Below are 18,708 nucleotides of genomic sequence, written 5' to 3' on the forward strand. Positions count from 1 at the left end.
CAACCATTCCACAGCTGCAACGCTCTGAGTGAAATACAGACAAACCAAAACAAATTCTGTTTGCATCTTTGAGCTAACATATGTAATCGTGTTAATATTTCTGGGGATTTATTGCATGATTGTATTAAAACCGTATTTCAAACAAAACAAAGAGAAAGTGTTATCAGTCACCTTGAGACTCTCTCTAAAACCTAACTATCAAGTTAGAAATCTCGGGGTAATATTGGACTCAGACCTGAACTTTAACAGCCACATTAAATCTGTAACATCAGCAGCTTTTTACCATCTAAAAAACATTGCCAGAATCAAAGGAATAGTGTCTACACCAGACTTAGAAAGACTAATCCATGCGTTTGTCTCCAGCAGGTTAGACTGCTGTAACGGCCTGCTCACTGGGCTCTCTAAACGGGCTATAAGACAGCTGCAGTACATCCAGAATGCTGCTGCTCGAGTCCTGACTAGAACCAGGAAATACGACCATATTAGTCCAGTGCTCAGGTCTCTGCACTGGCTTCCTGTCGCTCAGAGAATAGACTTTAAAACAGCTCTGCTTGTGTACAAGTCTCTTCACGGTCAAGCGCCAAAGTACATCTCTGACATGTTAGAGCCATATGAACCAACTCGGGCTCTGAGAACCTCAGGGAGGGGTCTCCTGCTGGTGCCCAGAGTCAGGACTAAACAAGGTGAGGCTGCGTTTCAGTTTTATGCCCCTAAAATCTGGAACAGTCTTCCAGAAGATGTGAGACAGGCCTCAACTCTGACAATGTTTAAATCCAGGCTGAAAACAGTTCTATTTAGCTGTGCATATAACACCTGAAAGTATTTTATCTGCACTCTTCACTTTTTAATTACTCAATGATTATTTTAATGGGTTTTAAATTTCTTTCTTTTTTAATTTCTTTCTTTTATTTTTTATTTTTTTTTATTCCTTTTTAATGGTTTTATTGCCTTCTTGTGATTTTATGTAGCTGTAAAGCACTTTGAATTGCCCTGTGTATGAATTGTGCTCTATAAATAAAATTGCCTTGCCTTGCCTTGCCTTCTTCTGCCTTAAGATTTTGGGCTATTCAGAAAACGCTTGAAGCTGTAGCCCCTGACTCCCAGGCCTAACAACGGCTATGCCACAAACCAAGACAGAAATCTGGGTGCTAATATGGACTCCGACCGGAACAGCCACTAAGAGAGACACTTAGAAAAAATTGAATATTTCAAGGATTACCCTAATGTCTTCTTTTAATCCCTGAAAACGGATCACTGAAAAATGATTTAGAAAAAGCTGGTCCACGCAGTAAGAAAGTAGACTCCATTATAACAGTAAATCTCCTGGTCTGCATTAAAGATTAATCATACAGCTGCAACTGATTCAGAAAAACTGCTGCTTGAGTCCCCACTAAGACCAGAGAGTGGTCATCTCACTCCATTCCAGAGCTTCCAAAGAGTTCATTAAAAAAAACTGCTTTATAAAGCTTAAAATGGTTTACATCTCAGATCTTTTGCTATATTATGAATTTAACAAGCATCTTAGATTACCTGCAATGGGTTTTTTTTCTGTCCCCAGAGTCAAAACGAAATAAGGAGAAGCTGCTCTCAGTTTCTATGTACCATACATGTGAAACAAACCCCAAGTGAACTGCAGCTCTGTGGAAAGAGTTGCCTCTTTTTAGTTCAAATATCAAGACTTTCCTCTTTGTCAGATTGAATTTAATTGAAAGACTTTGATGAATAACAAATACTGTCCCGTACAGTTGTTTTTTTTTGGATCAGTCTATTCTATTGAATTTGTTTTCTTGGATAGTCTTTTAAACAAGCATAATGTTGTTAGTACATTTAGTTTAGTCTAAACCACTTTGAAACTTCCTCTTTTTGTATTTTCGCTGTAAAAATGTATGCTTCACCTCTTCCTCTGCCCTCTTCTTCCTGACAAGCTGCCTGACAACCCTAGTCACCAGTTTCCTACATTTCCCAGAAGCCTCTTCAGAATCCCTCAGTGAACATGCCTGGACTTATCCAGCCACTGTTTACATGTAGATGCAACCCTTACCTGTGACAGCACTGCTAATTATGATAGCAATAACAGCAAGAGTTCCCCGGTGGATAAAAGTGAGAGTTGTTTTGTCCTTTACTGAAAACACAACCTGCCTTTTGACTGTGTTGCGTCATGATCAACTGAGGTTTTTCTCTGTGAAGAATTACATGTTTTTGTGCCTCTTCTTTTCTGTTGAGGATTCATTTCTTCTGTCTGAGAAGGTAATAAAGACTTTGTTTGTTCTTGGGTTAATTTTCCATGTGTGGTCAGATTTGTTGATGTGACAGATAAACAACTAGCGGTATGCCAGCTTTTGAGCATGTCTCTAGCTTTCTTCCTTTTGCACGGCAGATGTGTTGACTTGTCACGATAAGAAAAGCACAGGTGTTGATCAAGGCATCAATTAAGGTTTCGCTTCTATTCAGTCTGTTCATTCCAACAGTGTGACCATGAGCCAGCCTGCACAATGGCAAGACCCTGCACCTGAAGAAGTTGTATAACACTCAGTCCTCCTTTTGATTGTTTACTCGGATGCCTTTCATACTGCCCTCCAATAGATGTTACAAAGTTTAACTGAACAAGTCAGCTTGTGTGCTACAGGTACGGAGAGTGGAAATATTTTTACCAAGTGTCATTTTTTTGTTTATAGAAGTGCTTGTAAAGTGGAATTACTACTTTATTAGGAAATATTAGAGGAGAGTTCAAGCAGACCCAGTATGAAATTAAATAACCACACAGAGAAATTAACTTAATTATACTAATTTTGGTATAATACTTTTTACAGTATTAAACTGGCTAATCAATACTCCAAATGTACAAATGTAATGGATCTTGGTTTTATTTTTATTTTTTTCAGAAAAACTCAGTACTTCTGGATTTCTGTCAGCTTTACATTTTCTCCGAGTGCCAACGTGGGTTTTCTCTGACTTCCTCCTGCTGTCCAAAAAACATATATGTTTGGTTGATAGGTGACTCTAAATTGACTGGGAGTGAGTGAGTGTGAGCAGGGTTGTTTGTGTCGTTTGTCTCATAGTCGGCCCTGTGATGAACTGTACTCCACCTTTAGCCCTGCAGCAGCTGGGATAGACGCCAGCCCTCATCATAACCACAAATTGGATTAAGAGGGTATAGAAAATGAATGGATGGATTTTTTTTCCCTTTGTACATTCCTGTTAGTTTTGCCTTTTGTGTTTGTTTTGTTCCTCCACACCAGTGTTCTGGTACTTTATTGCATTTCACCTGCTTTCTATTAGTTTACTGACCTTTTTTCTATGTATACTTCTTTGTTGTCTTTGTTATATTGCAGATTTTCTTTGCACCTTGAGTCAAGCTTTCCAGCCTTTGTGGTCCTTGTTGTCTTGTCCTTTCTATCAATTCAGGGCTTTATCTGATCCCTCATCTTGTTTTGTTCTTTTATTTCTGCCTTTTTGCCCGTCACGCCTGGATTTATTACCTCTTTTTCTTAAGCTTTAGTCACATTTCAAGCACAGCAGCATAATGAAAGTCAGACCAGGAGGTGTGCTTGAGCTGTGATAAATCAAAATCATTTCACGTTACCCATTCCTATGGGCTGCGGGTGTTTTTGTTTGTGTCTTGGAATTTAATTGCTTGGATACAATCAGAGGTGAAATTCGTAGCTTTGAAAACAAATATTTGGTATCAGTAGGCTACGTCTCCTTTCATGTCTGAACCACAGCAGGAGACAAGAGAGCAACTGGGTGATATTACTGTAAAGGCACTAGTCATCTCTATCGAAAGGTGGAATGACGTTTTTTTTAGTTTCTCATACCTGTTTGAAAACAAATATGATGGACATGCAAAATAACTGTGATCAGAATTTTTACAGGCCGAGTTCTACAGTAACTTCTTCCAAGGTGTCAGAATCCAGCTATCGCGTATCCACAGTCATTGTTGGGAATGTCCAGGTAAAGTCAATTTCAAAACTTCCTCACATCTTTTCCCAACAGGCAGCAGCCATGTTCTCCTTTCTGCAGCTCCTCTGTACTCTAAACATAAAGAAACATTGATGCCTGCAAAGCAGAAGTTTGTTAAGAGAATGAGGCTTTTTCAATTAACCTTGTTTTGTTGTTGCTGTTTTTTTTTTCTCTATCTATATCTTCATGTATAATGATCAATAAATCTCATAGAACTAGAAGCTGTTTACCGGAGGAAAGAGTCCAAAACCTCCAAAGAACAAAAAGATTGTTAGCTGGCTTCATAAAGTGTTTACAAGCCGTGATACTTGTGAATGGAAGTGTTGCTGTTAATTGAAATTTTGCTTTGTGCCATTCTCCTTTTTTTGTTTTCTTTTACTTTAAATGTTAGAAATCAATGACCAATCCTTTCTTTTTTTTAATATTAGGCCAAAATTTGCCCTGTTCCCAGGTGAGTATTTCACTATTGATTAAAACAGCTGACTCAAAAAACAAGGATCTACAAACTGACCAAACTGATAAGCAAATGCTCTGTAATCATTAAGCCCAAACAAACTGTTTTTCTCTTTTTGCTTTGAATTCCATTCGCTTCCTCCTCCTCTCTCATTAGTCCTCCAATTCTTTCTAAATTCCTAGTTTCTTTACATCTTTTTGGGTCCTGTCTCTCGACTAACAAATGGTCAATTAATGAGTTTGTTCGGAGACAGCCTTGAATGCTTGCTCTTCCCACGATGGTACACATCCCCTCTAACCCAGCCACACACTGCTTTAATTGTTTCCCCTCGGACAAAAACAGAGTTCTTTTTAGATCCGACACCGAGCAGAAACAAATAGATTTTTGACAGTCACAGGAAGCTCTGTGGTACAAACAAACCCAACGGAGATTGTGTAATTGATGAGAATATGAATTGATCTGGAGGATAAGAAAGAGCACAGCGGAATCTTTGATCTCCCCTCAACTAGAACTGCTTCCTGTTGACTAAAACCATACTTGGATGAAGTAGGATTCTTTATTCCAGACAAAAAAATCTGAAAAAAGAGCTGGTGTAATGACATACCCCTATCAACAGAAATAATCAATAAACCAAAAAGTATAACTTATAATACATTAAAAGGAATATTTTGAAATGGAAAAGAAGTGTAGTGGAAGGAGCCACGTAATTTAGGGCTTAAAAAGAGGACAAGAACTGATTATATTCTACCTAAAGGTATTAAAATCCCATCCACAACACTTCTATAACTCAAAATCTGTTTTGTTGACAGCGTGCGTGCATCTAAGTGTAAAAAAAACAATTTGACTTTTACGATGACCTATTTTTTCTCTGACACACTGGTGGATTTCGGTCAATGGGATTCCAGAGAGGGTATGTGGGGGATCAGCATGGATGTGAAGGGCAGAGCATGCAAGAGGAGGCAGTTGTTCTGGGATTACAAGCTGATTTAGGTTAGGTTGCACAGACTTTTACCAAAGGACTAAGGTTCCAATGTTTTGGAGATTGATAAAACTGCAAAAATCTCAACAAAGTGGAGTCAAACGAGAAATCCTAGCTTGAAGTGGATGTAACAGCCAGGTTGACGTGTTATAGTGTGGGATGTCACAGGAGAATTCAGCAGGGCATAAGAAGTCCTGTGTGAAGTGACCACACGGTGGAGAGAAACTGGCTCAGCACCTGCCTTCTCTTTTTTTTTTTTTAAGTTACAAAGTGAACTTGGAGAATAAGTCCTGACATTTTCAGTCAGAAGATGTTTTTTCTACTTTAAATCTTGGAAATTTGAACCCACGAGTTTCTTTGTGAGTTATTCTGATTAGTTTTATAATGGTGATGAAGAGCATTTCTATGCTGAAAAAGCACAGACCTTACTTTGGCCTTGGGTTCTCTGACAAAAAGTCACGTTGAAAAGATCCCGCTTCTCAGTCAGTTTCTCAGCCGAAATTGCCTCACAGATTTGCTCAATTTAACTGTTTGCTCTTCTCAGTCTGCTTGGCTCCTGAAACCATATTAAATCTAGAATAACAACATTTAAGCAAACAACACGAGACAAGCTACAGTAAGGTTTATTAGAGTAGAAATACGGAACTGGTATCGCAGACTTTGATGCTAAGGTTTCAAATATCAGAGGCTCGAATAATGCTAAGCATCACAGATGAGTATAATGGAGCAAGCTGATGATTAAGTCAGATGAGGGAACACAGAGCAGGTGATGAGGCAAACAAGAGTAGTGTTTCTGGTCATGTAAATAGTGTAGTATCAGTGGTGCACCTTACCGTCAGATATGATGTCACCTTATTTAATGTGTGATAAGACAAAGTGCCACAGGGAGTTTATTTTTTAGTTCCTTTTGGTCTATCAGTACTAAAAGTCCATGGACTGCCCCTCGTAAAACCTACACGCATGCCATAATGATAATGCACGCATGCATAAACTCACAGGCTTACATACTTCCACACCCTGATGCACAAGGCAATATGTGCACACATGCACAAACCGAGACAATGGTGGTCTGATGAAGGCACAATAGTGCCTGTGTAAGCCTTGAGAGCATTGCTGTGACTGTCTCTGTGGGAGTTTGATATATTCCACACTCACACTGGAAGGAAAGTTTCAAAGCTGAGTTTACAATTCACATTGTTCGTCCAAAACAAGTCGACTTTCGAAGTCCGTGCCTCAGGGACGGAGGTGGACTTTGCACATAATACACAACTCGCGCAATAAAAGTTTATTCGAGTTACGATAACATTTACAAGAGTGCAAACTCTCCCGCTCTCGTTTTTTATATCTCTCTCTCCACAGTGTTCTTATCACCTCTGGAGCAAGGTGCACACTTCGTAATGCCCTCACACAGTTTGCAGCTTGCCATGACCGAACGCACGTACGCTTGTGCATGTAATTCCACATGGCAATGCTGCATACATCACGTAGCATCAGCATGCAGCGGGTGATTTGTCACGTCAGGCAATTCATTTGCATCTTTTGACCGCATCTGTAGAGGTATACTGGCAGCTTTTACCATGAAAAGAAATCACCAGTACTGCATCCCATAATACCACCCAGCTGTGCCTATTGTTGCCATGTATTCCAGGCTGACTGGCCAGTGAAAAGCAGGACATAATTACAATCTACCACCAACCACTTTCTGCCCTATTTCCCTTCCCTTAGCCTCCCTTCTTTTTAAACCTCTCCCATCCGAGATGAAAATCTCTTCAATACTCAGTTTGATAGAAACAAGAAAATGTGCCTTTTTCATAGATATGTGAGGCACAACTTACTGTCTGCTCTTTCTGTCTTCCAAGCATATGTCAATTAGATTTAGTCTGTCTGAATCCGTCTGATCCGCCTGACCTCAAGAGAACATCCGGCTTATTCTAGGTTTGACTGTAATAACTGGGCCGTTTTTGTTGAGACTACAGTAGACTGGACCCTTCATTAAGAGGATCAAGGCTGAATGTCTGGAAAAAATGTCCTTAATACAGTTTGTTCTCTGGCTATTCGTCTGCTTAATTCACAAAGCATATGTGCAGCCTTCATTTTCTCCAGCAAATGTATAAACTTTGCACTTATGGCAGTGGATCAGGATCCTTTAAGCTGAAGTAGGTGTCCGCATTGATATGTATAAGTACGGCTTAGCCTACTGTTTGCTGTCTGAATGCATGGACAGTATGATGTGGGTCAAGGCAGTCCCTTTAAATGAACACTGAAAAGTTGGACATACTGTTCGAGTACAGCCATCCATGTTTTTAATCAAGTCTCTGCTTTGTTGGGTCAGGCACGCAATCTGAGTGAGGCTGGTCTTGTTTAGACTGCTGCACATCCCCACTGTTAGTCATCCACTACAGAAAAGCCAACAGCAGTAGTAATAAATGGTTCACAGTGCCAACAAGCACACTGACGTAGCTCAATCCCAAAGCACATGCACCCCACCCAATCACTTCGAGACACACCACCCAAGCCCCATAGAATAATAACTTCTTTGTCTAGGCATGCATTGGGTGTAATCCTCAACAAACTGGGATTTCATTGACATGACATTTTGAAATGACATCACAAGGTTTTACTCGTAGATGTAATTTCTCTTTTGATTAGCCGTCATTGATTTCTGCTTTTTGAACAATGGCTGCTCAAGAGCATTTTTAGTGAACTTGTTATATATCATTCAGGGTCATGTGGCAGAGCAATAACTTGTTTGACTTAATCTGACTTCCTAATACAGCCCAAGATACAGCTATCTTAAACCTGGTTCATTTACTTCCCTGTCTTCTCTCTTCTTGACATATTTAACAAACTATGATTTAGTTACTTTTCACTCTCCAATAATTATTATCAAACATTTATGTATTTCCTGAACTCGTGTCTCTTCCTCACTATTGGTCTTGGTAGTTTCTCTGTAGATCTGCATAGTGACAGGGAGCTGTTTCTGTTCCTGTCTAAAATATATTTGGCTTTATCAGGACATGGATCGTGTTACTCTCCTCACCCTTTCCCTCTCTCCTCTGGGTCTCCACCCCTCTTCCTTATTGAATCTCTTCAATTACTTTAGTCTCCTGAAACGTCACTATTTTCTCCATCTTATTTCTTCTTTATATGTCTCCCTCGTGCTCATTTCCTGTACCCTCTGGTTCCCTCGTGGACTGGAGCACCGTAAAATGGATGAGATAATTAGAATCATGCACTCTTAATTGGCTTTTCCCAGCTCCATTCATAATAGCTCCATTTAAAATCACACCCCTCTCATAGACGCACGTGTGTGTCACTGGGGGCAAAAGTGTGAAATTAAGCTTGCCAGAGTGCAGTAAAAGCACAGTGAACTCCGGACACGATGTGCATGTGTTTCACTGTGTTCCCAGTGCATGTGTGTGGAGTGCACTCATTAGCCCAGGTCCTCTAATGAGAGCCACGGGTGGTTTAACACCTCGGCCCGATAGATGGAGACTGGCTATGCCAAGCTGAGTTCAGCCTGAATGAAGTTATGGCAGTCGGTCTGAACAGACCATGGCGCATTAACGGCCCTCTATCTACTGTCTCCTGTTCTGTAATTAAAAATGTCAAAGCCAAGCTATTGTGTATCTTTGGCCATTTCCATGCCCTGCTTCTACTGAAACATACAAGACAAACAACTAGTGGGACTTGAACTGGCAACCCTGCTGGCAGTCATTGATAGTTAGGGAATCCAGTGCGGTCATGATGGAGTGGAGGCCAAAAAAGAGGTGATGCAAAACTACAGGGAGTCATCCCATGACCTTCAGTGTATGTGTGTGTGTGTGTGTGATAGAAACAGAGCTGTGTGAGCACATGAGTATAGCCCTGAACCACTTTCAGCTTACCACAATGAAAGACTGCAATTAAGATTTTTCACTAAGAATAGTGAGAAAACAGCAGAGTAAAAAGTCAACTTTAGTACTGACCGTATGAGTTATACAACACACATTATTATGTGAACGACCAGACAAATTCTCCCGCTTCCCTCTTTTAAAATATAATACAGCGTCACATCAAACATGAAAAAAATCTGCAATTGCAAACACAGCTTACCACCGCTTATCAGCAAAAGCACACACCTTAAGAGAGCTTCACTTTAGAGCTTGAATTCACAAGCCAACAAGGTTTTCTGATTAATTTGGGATTCACATCATACACCGTGCTTCAAGTTTGCTACACTTTGACTACCAATTTCTAAGCTCACAAAACGCACAGTATAGACTTAGTGCCAGCAATGCAAATCGATTTCAAAAGTTGAGATTTCCATGATTTGCATGGCAATGTTGTTTGGTTGATCATGTTAATACTAAATGTATCTGTGGCTCCCAATGATTTGGACATCAAGTCAAACAGGGAAACATAAAACAGGAAAGCAAGACACTTTTGTACAATAATCGAAAAAGAATGCCACCAAAAGATATATAGCAGTAAAAGGACTTCATAATAGAGTATAGTCCTCCTTCACACATCTGTTACACACAGTAGTAAATAATGTTGCTGCATATGATTCTTTATTATACCTCACACTGATCTGTAAGACTAACTTGACTTATTTTGTTCACCCAAATATAGGCCAGGGATATTTGCACATCTTCAATAACTTATTCTGCTTTACATGAGAGTAAGCATCAGCACAATGGTGTCCTAAACCTCATACATGAAACTAATCGACTGGTTCAGTGAAGGCAACCAGTAGCCTCCTTGCCTGTGAGGAGAGTAGCTGGTCATGTCATTCATTTGCCAGTTTAGGAAAAAAAGAAAATACCTGCAGCGCTCTGTCAAATGTGATGCCAGAGTCTGTTAAAAAAGAGGATATGCTGTATACCCTGCATATATGTATACCCTGCATTGGCTCGTCACACAGAGCAAATGAGAATCCTTTTAAGAGGCTTTCAAAATTTTCCTAATAATACTATATTTCTGCACTCTCTGACTTTGGAGTCTTCCCTGAAGACCCACAAATTTCCAAGAGTCCCGAGTGTGAAGACCATCATACTTTTCCATCCATCATTCCTGCAACACTCAGGTCTCAGCGTATAGTCATATCTGATGACACCACTTGTTAGATTGCTAATGGACATCCCGATCATGTATGACCTGTGTTTGTTTGTTTGTTTAGTTTAAATCAATGCATTGTATTTTACGAGTTTGTCATAAGTATATTTCAATGTCGAATCTGTAATTTTAGCATTTACTATTTTTGTCTAATACAGGTAGAAGACTAAAAGTAAAATTTACACAACTGTTTTCATCAAATATTTTACTTCTATTGAGTTATAATTTTGCTTATTTTCCAACTTGAAAAAGTAATCTTAAAAGCTCTAAAAATAGAAATTAACATATAAATGTTGTTGATAAAATGCACATGATCTAAATGCAAACACTCACACACTTCAGATCATGTTTAGTGCAATGATGTCAATAAGATTGTGCTTATTGTTTGTTATGATCTACTTCCGGTCCATCATCTTCCTTTGGCTGATTTAGGCCGATGCACTGACACATTCCATGGTATTGTCATATTAAAACACTGTGTAGAGTGTGCTCAGTTATGATGGCGTGCAATAGCCATGCAACCCTAAAATCAGTCCCCTGGATCGATGCAAGAGACATTCTAATCCTCCTGTCAAAGCCAGAACTTCCAATAAAAAGTGTGAGGTGCTGCGCAGATTAGAGGATAAATAGGCAGTCTAAAATCCTTGGTGATTTCAAGCCCATTGCCTTTGGCCATAAGCCTGTTATGACTCTAATTAGAACACCTTCTCTTTACGCATTGTGTTCCTTCCTCGACGTGGGCACAGTAATGCGATTTGTTTTCACTGTCTAATAATACAGACTTCAAGGATCTTTGTAATCCCACCTAGTACTGCTCATTGACACCACAAGTTGTAGCCTGATACGACCTCAGGCTTTTAAGTTGTATTAGATAACTTGCCTTCTCTGTAAAGACAATGCCGACCACTGAGAAAGGAGGATAGGTAGGCTTCAAGAGGAGGCTTAATTCTATTTAGTTTAAACTTAAATTTTTGAAACTATAAATAAGATGGATATATGGGTAGGCAAATTTTAAACTGTAATAACTCTGAATGAGTGTCGTATGTATGAATCCTCTATTCAGTATCTCATGTCTGAGACAAGTTCTATTTCCACGTGTGAAACCATTCCAATTTTTTAACAGGTTTGGCCAGTAAGCCTGTGCAGATGGCAGTGATCAAAGCCAAATATGATCACAAAGTCCTCATTTTGGTTAAACACACCCTTCCGATTTGGATTTTGTTTAAAGTTGACTCCCAGCTTTAATGTCTTAGTCATAATCAGATCTGATTAAGAGGCATGTTTGCTGCAAATTTGATTGCAAAAATTCCCATTAATTTTTGAGTTTCACTGATTGTGTGTAATGCCACGGTCACTAAAAGGTCTCGGCTCCCTCTTTGGCAGTCCTATAAAAGCCCACATCAGAAAAAAACATTTTATTTCCATGTCTCTAATGAAAAGACTTCTCCAAAAGAACCACCCTTTTCCTAAAACTGAATGATTTATAAAACATCTATCAGATCCCCACGAGTCTCTTCATTGGCAGGATGAATGTGTTCCTGCGTGTTTTTCACAGAATCATGGTACTTTTATTCTATTAGATCACTCCAGTAAAGGACACCATCTGTTAAGCGTTAGGACCTTGAGAGGAGACCACCACCCCTTTTCCTTCATTGCCTGTTTTGATTCCCGATAACCTCCAAAGTATGACCTGACCTTCCCTCAACCCGATGTCATCAGAAAGCTGGACGTACAGCCTGTACAGACTTTCAGACTTGGATCATTTCAGTGCCTGCATGTCAATAAATCGCTCAAGTAAAGCTTGCCTGTCTTTGTATATGGATGACCCTCTGCTGATCAGGTTTGGCAGCTCTTTGGAAAATCCCACAGGAACATGATGAGCATGTGTCCATCTGCCAAGGATAAACCATCCAAACCTCCTTGCATATGTGTGTTTATGTTAGGTCAGCTTACTCTATTGTACACTTGTGAGGACTGACCGGAGCTCACTGATCTAATGAGGATATTTCTGTTTGTGTGTCCACAGACTGATTTTAGGGTGTACCATGAGAGTGTAAGAGGGCTTAAACGAGGATTGTGGTTGTGGCCAGATTCAGGAGGTCAGCTGGTTTAAGGGAAAATTCCTGTCTGCCGGCATTTTCTTTCAATTTTCTACTTGTTTGTGTAGTAACGCCGCAATTTTGAAAGGAATTTTAGGTCAAAATGTTTCCATTAGCCTCACAAAAATTCAACCTGAACTTTTATGTGCATAAGACATTTGAGCACATGGAACCTTTGTCATGCTGTCTTGTTGCTTCATTTCCATATTGGTATGCATTCTTATAGCCAGCAGCATTAAAGGCCTTTAGATAATTATTCTACTGTAATACATTGTCAATGCAAAGTCCTTGCTAGAATAGAAAAGCCAATGTCTGTGTGTGGCAGCCTGATAGCAAGGCAAGACCTTTCCACCCACTTGTGTCATTTAAAGACCCTGGTTGAAGAGATCACCATGGTGACCACTCTTTGCCAGAGGTCCACACAATAACACACAAACATACATCTCCTGTTCGACCAGAGAGTGCATCAATTATTAATGAGCTGCGCTCACTAAATTGATTTCCGGTCTCATTAGACATTTTCTTCGAGAATCGCATCTGCGCTGTTATTCTGAGTGATTTCTTTTTGTACCCTTTATCACTGTCACAATTTGCACAATGTGATCGTTGTAGTTCGCTGCAAAGCTGTAGAAATCCAAAAAGCTGCATCAAAAAGCTGCCAATAGAATCCAGCACACAGTGGAGCATAATCACTAATAGATCTGCCTATGTTGAGATCTGATGGTGCTTTCTGTAACTGCATCAATAGGTGTATTTGCAGCAGTATATCAGCTTTGAGTATTAGCTTTGCTCAAAAGACAAAACTAAAGACAAAAAGGCAATTGTTTAGAATAAGAAAGAGATTTTGCGTTTTTGTGTGTCCGTGTGCACGAGCGTCCGTGTAGAGTGCGTTCACATTTAGAAAGGAATCAGAACAGCCCCCTGGCAAGGCAAGCGCTAGACTGAAAGTTCTTGATAATTAAGCAACTGTGCAATTATACAACAATCGTGACTGTGCCAGTGATGGACAAAGAAGGAACAGAGAGATAGAACAGGAGGCAGAGAGGACAGTGTGACAGGGTTGGAAGACTTGGTGAGAAGAAACAGAGATGACACCGAGCAAAAAAGTTGCACCAGTGAGAAAGTAGTAAACTAAATTTGGAAAGGGGTCAGGCAGTGTGTGTATGCATTTAAAGAATGCCAGCGTATCCATGACATACATGCACTTTGACCTTGCACCTGTAACATTGTAACCTTAGCAGACGGCGTACGTGTGTGTCCATGTATTTGTTTGTGTGCATGTGCACCAGTTGCACCTAAACTTGGTTAGCAGCAGTTTTAACATTTGTCCTTTCTGAGTCAGTGACCGTTTTGCCCTGGCCATAGGCTCATTAAGCATAGCTTAAATATTTGTTAGTGTAAGAGTCACCTCACAAAATAATCATTAAAGTCGGATATATCATGTGTATCTCTAACAATTTAAGATAATAAACTGAAAGGATATGAATACTGAAACAAGTAAAATGTGGATTTTATCACTTTCTAAAAGGATTTTGTAAACTTGGCTGCAGAGGTTTGCCACTATTCAGCACAAGGACATTATAATGAAATCCAGCTCTGGTGTTGGGTGATATGCGGTCTCAGAGTCAGCAATCCAGTCTGTTTTGGGTCGGTGAATGAGGCTGGGATCAAAGCTCTGCGGTGGCAGGTGAAGTTCTTATATAACAGACTTGTTGAAACCTGACAGGATGGACCTTGTCCTTATATCCTTTGCTTTGTGCAAAGGAGCATTGTGATGTGGAGAATCTTCTGAAAACGTTTCTGTAGCATTTGGATTAGGCCAGGCATAAACCACTGCAGAAATAGGTGAACTTTGAGAGAAATCCAGTACGCTCATATGCTTTGTGCTAAGAGGTATGGCTCCTCTCTCGTGTTTGTCACCTACTTTAAAACTTAAGCCAGCAGCTGGCAGAGCTTAGCAGAACATGAATGCTGGAAACAAGGAAACATTAACAGAGTAGCACCTCTTAACTTTACTGGTACAATCTGTACAAAACCAATAATTGAATACCTAGCATATAAGATTTGTTTTCTAATATTTTAAAGAATGTTCAATCTTTAACCGTTTTTTAATTGCATATAGAGGGCCAAGAAACCATGCAAAACACAGTCCCTATAACCATTGATGGAAGTCCCCCCTCCTTTGAGTGTCAACACAACAGGAACTGAGATTTTGTTAAATATTTAACCTTGAACTGAAGGATTGCTCACCTCCCTTATGTGCCTCTCCCTGGCAGAGTGTCTGCCTGGAAACTATTTCCCCGTTCCAAAGAAAGTCATGACGTCTTGATATAGTTGACAAAAAAAGAAAGAAAGAAGTAAATCAGGTATCATCAGGAACAACACATAGCGTCAAACAAACAAAAAGATTCTATTATGAAAATCAGTCCGATTACACTATCATCCACACAGAAACCCGTGTCTCAACAGTGAACAGAACAGCTATGACTGCAGTGCCAAATCCTGTGCACATCATGTAGATGCTGAGGGTCTTTCATTTTTAGAGCGTATCATATGTCTAGTCCTGAATGATTGCTGTTGCAACAACAAAGCAATGAATCAGAGTACGTAATCAGCCATTTCAGTTTATTTCCCAGCAGATGAGCCTGAACATAACCTCTACAAAAATCATGCGGGAAGGTGCCTCATGGCCAAATTTTGTGTGAATACAGTTGGAAAGCAGCTTCGTGCATTTGCTAAGCTGGGTTTTTTAGTCAAATTTATGTGGATTTTTAAAATATTGCTTCACAGAAAACATTCTTTACAGTCTTATTTTCTTCAAAATCAGGCTCATTTTCTTTCACAGAACTGGAATTAAAATAAAGTTGGCTACTTGGTTTCGATCAACTTTTTAAAAGCCAACTTGAAGGTGCCCATCAAGAAATGTTTTTGAAAACCCCACCGACATACGGAGCAGTGGCTCAGAAACACCTGAGGCCTCAGACTTTCTTTTTCATACCTTAGCAGACTAATTTGGGTAATCCTCATGGGTCATGTGTGAGAATCACAGCAATGAAAACCCTCCCTGAGATAAAACTACAGCAGACTTTGGATGAAAATGAGCTGCTGCCATTTTCTATGTGCACTGCACCTTTTTCAGAGAGAGGAGATGCACCAAAACATCTTGACACAGCAACGCCCGATGGGAAATCGCCAACTTTTGGCCGACCAATAGTGTAACTTAAAAAGCAAATTCTCCATCAGATATATATGTACATATGTAGCTGTTAGAGGAGCAGTTGATAGTTACCCTCAGGAAGGTGCTTTTGGTTTAAAATGATCTCATTAGGACTAAAACAACAAAAGTACATAGAGTAGCTTTAAGAGTTTTTTTGGATTAATTGTAATTTAACTCTGGTTTAAAATGTGAAGTCTCAATGTAAAATCTTGATTTTAGTCATATGAATACGACTCAGTCATCCATGAAAATCTACATTCTAATAAAATACAAAACAAATTCCTCATGAATCATGTCTGCTGAACTCTGTTGTTGGCTTTTTAAAAGCAGAGCAAAGTGATGCATATTGTCAAAACGGAGCAATCTGCTGCCAGGAGAAAAACACGCAGTCTCCCTGTCTTACTCAAATGCTTGTATAAAGCTATGCATCCATACACATGTAGACACATATGTACCTGACAGCCCTGCATGCCCACAGACGCACGCAACCACCCACGCACACCCTTGGAAGAAGACATTCACACTTCGCCCCCGTAGAGTACATGCCAGTCCATCTGGGATCATTAACACTATGTAAATGAATATAGGGCTAGGGCCAGGAGCATGTGAGGAAACGAGAGAGCTGGAGAGAGTTGAATAAAGAAGGCAGAGGGTGGGAGGATGGAGGAGGATAATGGTTTTCTTTCCCAACAAACGCACTGTTTGAGGGACTTGTGGGGTAAAAGAAAGGGATAAGAAATGATTGAAAGCGACGGAGGACTGAAATCAACAGGAAGAAAGCTGGAGACTCTGAGAAACTGAGATGTGGGGGAAACAAACCTGTAGCAACAGAGCATAAAACAGGAAAGAAAAGGGAGATGCTCGCAAGCTAAGCAGTGTGAGATTAAAACAAGAGAAAGTAAAGTAATCAGAGGGAGCTGTACGCTGTATGTTCTGGCCAGGGGCGAATGAGAGTTTTATGGAAATAACCGAACAGATGAACAGAAGAAAGGAAAGGAAAGAAAGACAGCCGAGGCGACAGATGAGCCGAGAGAACAGGCATGGAGACAGACAAGGAGATACAGTGTAACAAATGATGGCAGAGGCAATGTGAGCTGTGTGGCATGGTTAAATATTTCACCGGGGCTTGTTTGTGCCTTTTGTGTGCAGCTGTGTGTGATTGTTTGTGTGTATGTGGGCATGTGTGTGAGTCCCTTAGAGACAGAAAGGAGGACAGAGGGAGCGAACAAGTGGAGTGTGCCTGTTGACTGGGAGAGTTAATGATTCCTATGGCTGAATAAGGAGATAGTGTTGGTCCAGGAGGAGGGAGATGGCTCATTTACCCCCTGCTGACACACACATTGTTTGAGTTTATGTCTGTAGCCTGTTTCGATTGCTTATGTACTGCACGTTTCAAAATAGCCCGGCCTGCATGGCAACTTTCCAGGAGATGCTCTGAGAAGAAACAGCACCTTATTGTGAGTTTGTCACCATAAGAATGAGTATTTTCCCTGCTGCTGGGCCAAATCTGGAAGCAGAAGTGTGTCTGTGTGGGTTTAAATGGATGACCACCTGTATGCAGATGAATGCGTGTTAATGGAGCCAAGAGACATGTCTTTGTGCTGCCAGAAAAGGAGCAGCTTGTTGAAGTGTGCCACTATGAGCCAGAGGGACACGGCCCTGCAGGGGGTGGGGGTAAAAGGACAGAGGGCAGCAGGGTGACAAGCTGTCTACGTGTAGATGAAACAATGGCAAGTGTTAACAAGCTCAAGCAAGCAGTAATGAAAGAGGATGAATGAACATAAAGCAGCTATTTGAAATACAATCTGTGATCAGCTAGTTTCAATATGGGGCATATTACAGTGATTTTGGCCTTTTTGAGCCAATTTATATCTCATTCTTTTCCATTGCCAGGTAAGGCCTTTTCTCCTTAGAAGAGGTTAGTGTGTAGGCTGATAAATGCAAAACTCAACAACACTTGGAAAAAAACCCAACAGACTCAAAAGTTGTGATATTAACAATACCACAAAAAAAAAATAACAAACACAACACTAAATAACACATCAATTCAGAACGGAAATAACAAAAAGCACAATATCTCTTGGAAAATACAACATTTATAGAAAGCACACGCAGAAAAAAAAAAACAGAAAACATGGTAGCACTTCACAAACGCAAAAGCATGACGGTAAAAAAACACAAAAGCAGAGCATAATAGAAAAATACAACAGCAATACAAAATAAGAAAAAAACTCTGAAAAATGCAAATAACACAATAACATTTCAGAGAGCGTGTTTCCTAAAATGTGGTATTTGGTGAAAGGAGGTTTTCAATTTTGTTATATTTTGTTCAATGCGGCCACGTTTTTGCACCTCTGAGCTGCAGCGTGGGTTGGCGAGGAGAGGCACGATACAGTAGCAGCAGAGGTTGGAGCTCCAGGGCACGCCGTGTGATGACTCGATAGGGCCACGCCAAAAAAACACGTCAGACGTGTAGTCGGCAGGATAACATCGCACCTCTGCTAATGCAACAACAATAGACACACAGCATCAGGGCCCAATTTAAAAAAGATTTATTCATACACTCATTTAAACAACTGCCAAGCAGTTCCTCTACCAACCTTGTGCATTCTTTGTTATGTTGTAGTTTAGCTTACGCCCACTGTTTTCCATTCTCTCCTTTCAGTAACACTCCTCTGTCACTGTTCTTTTCAGAGTTTCACTCCACCTTGTTTTGATTGATTCTCTCCTCTCTATGAAGCCCTCTTTCTTCATATTTCCTTCATGCTGATTTTGAAGAAACCCCTCCAAATCTTTAGACACGAGACCATAGCCAGGTCTGATCCCTGCCTGAGGCCGACAGGATGCAAGCTGAGAGAAGGCGGCAGTCTCCCACATACCCCTCTTTTTTCTCTGACACCAT

Source organism: Odontesthes bonariensis, chromosome 5, assembly GCF_027942865.1.
Source record: "Odontesthes bonariensis isolate fOdoBon6 chromosome 5, fOdoBon6.hap1, whole genome shotgun sequence".
Classification (NCBI taxonomy): Eukaryota; Metazoa; Chordata; class Actinopteri; order Atheriniformes; family Atherinopsidae; genus Odontesthes; species Odontesthes bonariensis.